Raw genomic sequence first — 8,668 nt, 5'->3', positions numbered from 1 at the left:
CACAGCTTGGGTGGGGCAGGGTCTCAGGGAATCAACAGGGCAGGGCAAACAGCTATGGCTGATCCTCAGCCCTGCCCTAAGAGGCCCCGGGTCTCAGTGTCCTGGTAATGGCTGCAAGCACCTCTGAGAGAAAGCCGCCCTTGAATTCCACCTGAAGCCAGATAGTCCAGTTTCTCCCCATATGAGTCTGGGTCCCCAGAGACTCACCCGGAACTGGAGTTCAGTTCATTCGGGAGCTTGTGTCTCCCTCCTGATTGAAAAAGACAACTGTGTCCTCAGTTGCCAGCCCTTTCCGCGTGCACCTCCATACCTCTGCACTTTACTTCCGCACCTCCTCTGAGTCTCAGTGTGCTTTTCTCTTTCCTTTTAGTTGTAGAATTTCCACTCAGCCAGCCTTCCAGTGGTTCTGGGTGATGTCCATTTTGTCTTTTAGTTGTAGTTTTGAAGTGGTTGTGGGAGGCAGCAATTTCAGGTGTTTACCTATGCCGCCATCTTGGTTTCTCCTATAATCTAGACTTTTTCCCCACTCCATCTTGACTAGGGTGCCCTGTTCAGGATACAACCATCTAGTTATACCCACACAATCCTTAAAAAAGTGTTTACATTTGAAAATTGAGGTATTTCACATAAAATTCAAGAGTTCTGGTTTCCTTTGAAGAATGAGTAGCTGACAATACTAGAGAGGAATTCCCACAAGGCAACTATCATGTAGAACAGTGATGGCGAACCTATGACATGCATGTCAGAGGTGACACGCGAGCTCATTTTTTTTGGTTGATTTTTCTTTGTTAAATGGCATTTAAATATATACAATAAATATCAAAAATATAAGTCTTTGTTTTACTATGGTTGCAAATATCAAAAAATTGCTATATGTGACACGGCACCAGAGTTAAGTTAGGGTTTTTCAAAATGCTGACCCGCCGAGCTCAAAAGGTTCGCCATCACTGATGTAGAACATAGTAAGGATGGTCCCCTTAATTTTAAGGAAAAAAAAAAGTCTTTCCAACCCTTATCCTCCTACTTCAGATCTTCAAATGCAGTTACTATTACTTCCTTTTTTTACCTGTAACATGGAGAATTTTTGGTGTGGATTCTGGAAACTATCATCAGGAACACTTTAAATGCAGTGTCTAAATTAATAAATTAAGAATATAGTATTACAGCATGCTTTAACTTTTCCACATTAATATTTGCTAGAAGATATGGGGATTCTTTGTAATCATGTAGATATTTTAACTGTTTCCAAATGCGCTAGAAGATATGGGGATTCTTTGTAATCATGTAGATAAAATTTTAACTGTTTCCAAATGGCTTTACAACTGTAGTCACTTCTTCCTTAAAGGACATTTGATATATTAGATAGATGACATCCTAATTTTATGTTCTGAACAGTATACAGTGAATTCTTTTTAAAAAAATGCCACATTACTGCTCCTGGGGGAGACCATTATTTGTCTGTTTGATTCTATTGCAAGGCATGATAGGAAGCTCTTCTCTTCTGAGAAGTTGGTTCTATTAGTTTAGCAAGTTTTTATGACTCAACTCTGTCATCTTCTAAACACTTGTAGGCTATTATACTATGCATACTACACGCCCAAATTTCTTGCTGTTGCATGACCTAAACCAAGTGACAGAGGGACCAAAATATACTTTTCTAGTTTACTAACAAGTTATTCTTTTGATATGAAAGTATATACAATTTGCTAAGACTTGTTTAATGAGTAGGACCTAAACTGGGTTTGGTAAGGTTTTGAAGAACAGGAGGAGTTTTTCAGTTATCATTGGCCATGTTCACAGAGGTAGATGTATCTTTTTGAGACTATGTTTGCCAGCTGGAGCACTTATATCAAATATTTCAGAATTGGCCCGATGCCTACAGTAGCTTAACACAAACATTTAATTGACATACTGGGCTGCCTAATTTTTAAATGTTTCAACTCAAGTTACTTTTTAAGCTGTTTTTAAAGCTCAAAGGAAAGCTGGTCTCAGTGTTTTGGAATGATGTTGCAAATTGTATTTATAACTACAGAAGACAAAAAGGCAATACTCAGTTTTTCTCTATGTTTTCCTGTACCTCATAGAATGATAATGACTTTCAAACAGGAAGACAAACATAAAAATAGACAACTGAAAATAGACATCTATGGTTGTAAGATACTTAGTTGCTTTAAATAAATCTCTGGGCTCAAATAATTTATATCTTAGACTATGTAGAAAATTTGCAGATAGCCTTTGGGAAATTACGGAGAGAGGTGAATTCCAGGGTGAGACTGAAGTGTTGTCTAGTTTATGCTGAACACAGGAATGGTTATTAAATTGATACTTTCTGAGCCCTTATGGAAGAAATTAGTAATTCTTGAATACACGTGTTTTTTCTAGGAACAAGTAATGCCAACTTGTCTTGATATGTTTTCTAGAGTATAGATAAAGGGCTATGTTACAGAAAACAAATATTGATTTCATCAGGGCATATGCTAATCACTTGGTGTCAAGATGAAAAAATATGTTTTGAACTGTTATATCTGTGTGTATTATTATGTGTCTATATTTAAACAGTTTTTAAAGATATTTGTCCAGCATCCAACCAACTCACTTCAAATATTTGATGTTCAGGTGCTAGACTCTTCTAACCTAGCAATATGATAATGAAAATGGACAAAGTTGTCCAAAAGCTGTCATAAAACTTACATTTCTGGTGATATAATGCCTAATGGAGAAGTGCTCTGAAGAAAAAAAGAGCAGGTTGAGGGGGTTGGAGAGTGAGAATCGGGGTGTTAATTATGTAAAATGATCAAAGGAGGCCTCCTATAAAATTGACCTTTGAGCATATTGTGTGACTAGGATTAAACTGGTTGAGTGAAAATTCAGCAACCAAAATCATTTGAAAATTATGTTAAGATCTTCACTATTACAGAGCATTATTTCTGAATTTCAAATTTTAAAATTGAGTAAAATAGTATTTGTTTTATTTAAATGTGGAACTTTTAACTACAGAGAGCAATTCCGAATAAAGCCTGATTCTCCATCTTAAGAAGAGGTGTTGAGGCCCTAGCTGGTTTGGCTCAGCAGATAGAGCATAGGCCTGTGGACCAAAAGGTCCCAGGTTTGATTCCAGTCAAGGGCATACCAGTGATGGCGAACCTTTTGAGCTCAGAGTGTCAGCATTTTGAAAAACCCTACTTAACTCTGGTGCCGTGTCACATATAGAAATTTTTTGATATTTGCAACCATAGTAAAACAAAGACTTATATTTTTGATATTTATTTTATATACTTAAATGCCATTTAACAAAAAAAATCAACCAAAAAAATGAGTTTGCGTGTCACCTCTGACACGTGTGTCACCTCTGACACGCGTGTCACCTCTGACATGCGTGTCATAAGTTCGCCATCACTGGCATATACCTTGGTTGCAAGCTCCTCCCCGGCCCAGGCCCTGGTCAGGGCTCATGCAGGAGGTAACCAATCGATGTGTTTCTCTCACATTGATGTTTATCTTTCCTTCTCCCTTCCATTCTCCCTAAAAATCAACAGAAAAATATCCTCAGGTAAGGATTAACAACAACAACAAAAAAGGTGTTGGGGAATGTCACAGAAAAAATCAGTTATGACTGCAGGAAGGACAGTTTGACAGACTTATGGGCTTTATTTGATCACACCGTAAGGAAAGAATTGAGGTTAAATTCCTGATGCTCTGCACTGGTGGCCAGACAATAGGGAGGAAGTTGAAAAACTAAAGTATGTTTCGAGGAGGTGTTAAAGGTCTGAAAACGAAAGCTTAACAGTGTGTGGAAATTATATCTGAGCAGACTCAGTGGGAGCAGGAGTTAGAAAAATCTAAGACACAGAAAATTCCACTGCTTAAATACCCTGTGTAACAAAAAATATATAATTGAGACAGTGGGTTACAACTAAATGTGAGATGTTCTAAAACACAGGACATATTTGGGAATCTTGGTGAAGGGCCCAGAACTATTCTGTGCTAAGTAGGGAGAGGAAGGGTTGTTGGAATGGACTGATTGGCCATATATGTAGTCTCCCAGGACACCAGGACCTATCCTGCTCTTGCACAACTCTCGAGTGAGTGCCTCAAATTGGCACCCTAGTGTTTCTCTTGCTTCATTCTAGTCCCAGCCCTACAGGCCTCACAGGGCTCTTTCTTGCAGCAACCTCCCTCTCTCTCCCCACTGCCTCTTTATCATTCCATAAACTTATATCACCTGCATTTCCTTCCATAATTAAATATAAAATATTTAAGTGGCTAATAGTGTAATAAGGGAAAAAATTCCTATTTCTAGACTGTACCTGCTTATAATAGGAAATAATTTTTTTTTCAGGAGTTCATCTTCAGAATAGATGATCTTTCAACTCTGGATGGCAGTGAAAATTAACAGAAGTGCAAGCAACAGGTTAGAGGATAGTTTGGTTCTGGCATGTTGCATAGACAACTGTAGATCTCAACCAGCTGATGAGGAGGTATAGAAAGAGAAGTACCTCAGAGACAAGAGAAATATGAGGTCAGACTCGGATTCCTGGCAAGAGCACAGGCTAGCAGGTGAGGCACAGCCCTCCAGAAGTCCTCACCCAATGACATGGTCCGTATAGAGTCAGTTGGCCTGAGTGCCTTGTCATGAACCAGTCCTGAGAGGGACTGTCATTCAAAAGGGACAGGCAGATAGCATTACGCCTCAGTGCCCCTCGAGGGGTGCAGAACCCAGGACAGAGACTTTCCTTGCAGTGGCTTGTGAAAAATTGCCAGGCAGTACTGCCTAGAGAGTATGGCAGAGCTGGGCAGGGGCATCTTTTTTTTTTTTTTTGCACCAGGAGTGGGGTACCAAAGGGGCATCTTGACAGGGACCCATGCCCAGGTAGAGTCAACTATCTTTAAGACCTCAAGGTTTTGGTGAACAACACTCCTTCCCCCATTCTTGTTCTCCCATTCTCTTTCCTTTCCTTTTCCTTTTCTTCCTCAGTCGGTATTTCCTTCAACTTTTCCATCCTTGGGCCTTGCTCATGTTATTCTCCCAGTTAGAATGCTGAACTGTGAATGCATCTCTCCTACCCAAATCTAAACAGGTACATCCTTGCAACTCCATATCAAGGTCTGTCTGTTCTCTAAAGCCTTTGCTAATCTCTCGAATCACTCTCTCCTCTGTGCCCTGAGACACACTGTGAGTCCTCCTTTGGTGCTAATTGGGAGGCAGTAAGGTGAGTGAAAAGAACTTGGAATTAGGCAGACCTTATCTGGAATTCTTATCTCCATCCCTGATTAGCTCTTATATACAGTAAATTTCTTTGAGCCCTGTGTCCCTGAAAAGTTGGGAATTAAATCTTACCTTGCAAGTCTGTTGTATAAAATATGGAAATGTATATAATCATGGAAAGCCTTTAGGACGATTCCTGGCACATAATAGATACCCAGTACAAACTGGCTTTTATTGTTAACATGTGGAAACTAGGCAGAAGTGCATTTAGGAGAGAGGACTCAGGAAGCCAGGACTAGGAGAACAAAAGTAAGATGAGGGACAGATGTTGAGGCCAGCATGTATGAAGCACTTCAAGTTGGGGTGTATCCAGACACAAAGGCAAGGGGAGCCAGGATCAGACACCAGGGGAGCAGTGAGAAACGATACAAGCAGCTGTGACCAGAGGTCATGGCACAGATGTGGCCACTGACTCACAGTGCTGGAATCAGAAAGAGCATGCAACAAACATTCTTGACTATGATGTAATAAAGAGACATACAGCTAACATTTACTGTACACTTACTTTGCCAGATCCTGTTCTAAGTGTACCAATCATTTACTGGTAGTTCTCACAACAGCCCTGTGAATTAAGTACTATTGTAACTGTCTCCAATTTATAGAAGAGAACACAAAAGCAGACTGTAAATGACTTGCCTGAAAAAAAACACAACTAGTAAGTGTGGCAGAGCCTGGGTGCCAACCCAGACAATGTGGCTCCAGAGCCCATGATTTTAACTACTAAGCTCCAATAGGTGTCTCCTACTGGAAGTGTTTCTTTGTTTCTCCAGGGGCCAAACAGAAAGATGAGCAGCCTTATGCAAAGAGCCAGCCAGTCAGAGCAAATTACCCCTAATGTACTTATTGCTAATGTTATTAACATAAAACATGGTTAAAACAGCATTTGTGAAGATCTACTGTGTTCCTGGCATTGTGTTAATGTGCTTTGTCTGTATTCTCTAATTCCCTTAACTAATATGCAAGACATCGTCATATCTGTTTTATAAATGAAAAAATGAGGCTCCTGGAGTTGCTTTCTTCCCTTTCACATTGAAAGTGTACTGTTTATCCCGTCCATTCCTCACCCTACAACTGTTTAGCTTCTGATTCAAGTTCTCCTCTTGAAACGCCTCTTACTGAGATTACAAATGATCATCCAGGGGACATTTTTCAATGATTAACTCAATGACTCACTGTTCTGCACTCCTGCTTGATGACCACTCCATCTTTCATCATGTCCAGGGCCAGTTTGTTCCAGGACTGTCTGCCTCTCTGACCTATTTTTACATCCCCCCCCCCCATATGTTTATATTTCTTTTTTTCTTAATTCTGGTCCTTAAGTGTGGGTCTTCTCCAGAAGCACATCCACATGCTTCCTTAATCTACATACTCTCCTTGAATGTTTCACCCACTTCCTGATCTCAGCTACCACTGAAATGCTAAAGGTAGAGGAGATGGTGCCAGACACCCATAAACTTGATGCAAAGATTCTTTACATACTGGAGCCCCCCTGCCTGTATCTCAAATTCAAGTGTATCAAGTTGAACACATGCAACCTTTTTCTGTACCCTCCCCAACATTGCCTGTCCTGGCCCCACCCCATCCTCCTCCTCCTTTTCATTACTTCGGTTGAGGTGCTGCCATCCACCCAGTTACACAAACCTAGAACCTGAAAGTCTTGTTTGCCTCCTCCTCCACCCTTCCAATCCATTCAATATTTAGGAGCTGTCAATTCTACCTCCATCTTTTGGATTAGCTTACTGCTCTCTACCAACATGGGGAAATCTAGTGAAAGCCAATAACATTTCTCACCTAGTTGACTGACGTAGCTCCCTCCAGTCTGACCCCTTCTACTGTTTTATCTTTCCTAGTCATAAACTTTTTAAAGCTCAAAAGACATGAGCTTTTAACCCCTTCTTTGACCTTCATTGCTCTCCAAGCTTCATTGCTCTCTAAGGATAAACTCTAAGCTCAACAAGGCATCCAAAGCTCTCTGGAATCCTGTTTCATTCTGCCTTTGGACCCCATGTCTTGCCACTCCAACCTCCAGTTGCACCAAACTTCTTGTTTCCTAAACACACCAGGCCTGGCTAATTGTTTTCAGCATTTAATAGCCTCCAAGTCACCTCCTCCAGGGAGCCTTCTCTGATCTTCCATGCTGGGTTAGATGTTTCTCCTTAATGCTTCCTTATTCCCTTGTAAATATTTCTGTCACTTTTTTCAATACCAATTTATGATTATTCCCATGTTCATCTTCACTTGGGAAGTTCTTAGTTGAGGGCAGGGACTATTGAATTCTCAGGATCTAGCGCATAGTAGGCCCTTAGTAAATGTTTGTTGAATGAATAAATTATTCATTTCTCAAAGGGACATTGCAAATAAGTTCTTAAACTGGAACCACAATCTGTTGTACTCTAAAGCTCATGTTCTTTTCACTAATTAATTGGCACATATAAAGTGTTTAGAGTCCTTTAAAAGCTGGCATTTTAGGGAGCCAAATCCTGTAATAAGTTTTCTTCCAATATTTAAAATTGTTTTTCATTTTTCAATAATACATTCACATGGTTCAGTAATTAAATAGTATAAAAATATATAGCACCCAAAACTATTGAAAGCAGCGTCCCGAAGAGATATTTGAATGTGCATGTTCATAGCAGCCTTGGTCACAATAGTTAAAACATGGAAACAACCCAACTGTTCATTAATGGATGTGTAGATGAGCAAAATGTGGTATATACATCAATGGAATATTAGCCTCAAAAAGGAAGGAAAGTCTGCAATGTGCTACAACATGGTTAAACCTGTAAACCGTTAGTACAACGGTTCTCAACCTGTGGGTCGCGACCCCTTTGGGGGTCGAACGACCCTTTCACAGGGGTCGCCTAAGACCATCGGAAAACACATATATAATTACATATTGTTTTTGTGATTAATCACTATGCTTTAATTATGTTCAATTTGTAACAATGAAAATACATCCTGCATATCAGATATTTACATGACGATTCATAACAGTAGCAAAATTACAGTTATGAAGTAGCAACGAAAATAATTTTATGGTTGGGGATCACCACAACATGAGGAAGGGTCGCAGCATTAGGAAAATTGAGAACCACTGCTTTAGGACATTATGCTAAGTGAACTAAGAGGGTCACAGAAGACAAATGCTGTATAATTCCACTTATATGAGGTACTTAGAGTAGTCAAGTTCACAGCAACAAAAAGAATGGTGGTTGCCAGGGGCAGAGGGAAGAAGAGAATGGGGAGTTATTGTTTAATGGCCATAGAGTTTCAGTTTTACAAGCTAAAGAGAGCCATGAGGGTGAATGGTGCTGATGTTTGCACAACAATGTGAATATATTTAACTAGAGGCCCGGTGCACAAAAATTTGTGCACTGGGGGGGGGGGGGGGGGGGGGGGCGC

This window comes from Myotis brandtii, unplaced genomic scaffold (assembly GCF_000412655.1).
Source record: "Myotis brandtii unplaced genomic scaffold, ASM41265v1 scaffold18, whole genome shotgun sequence".
Classification (NCBI taxonomy): domain Eukaryota; kingdom Metazoa; phylum Chordata; class Mammalia; order Chiroptera; family Vespertilionidae; genus Myotis; species Myotis brandtii.
This window is presented reverse-complemented; position numbering follows the sequence as displayed.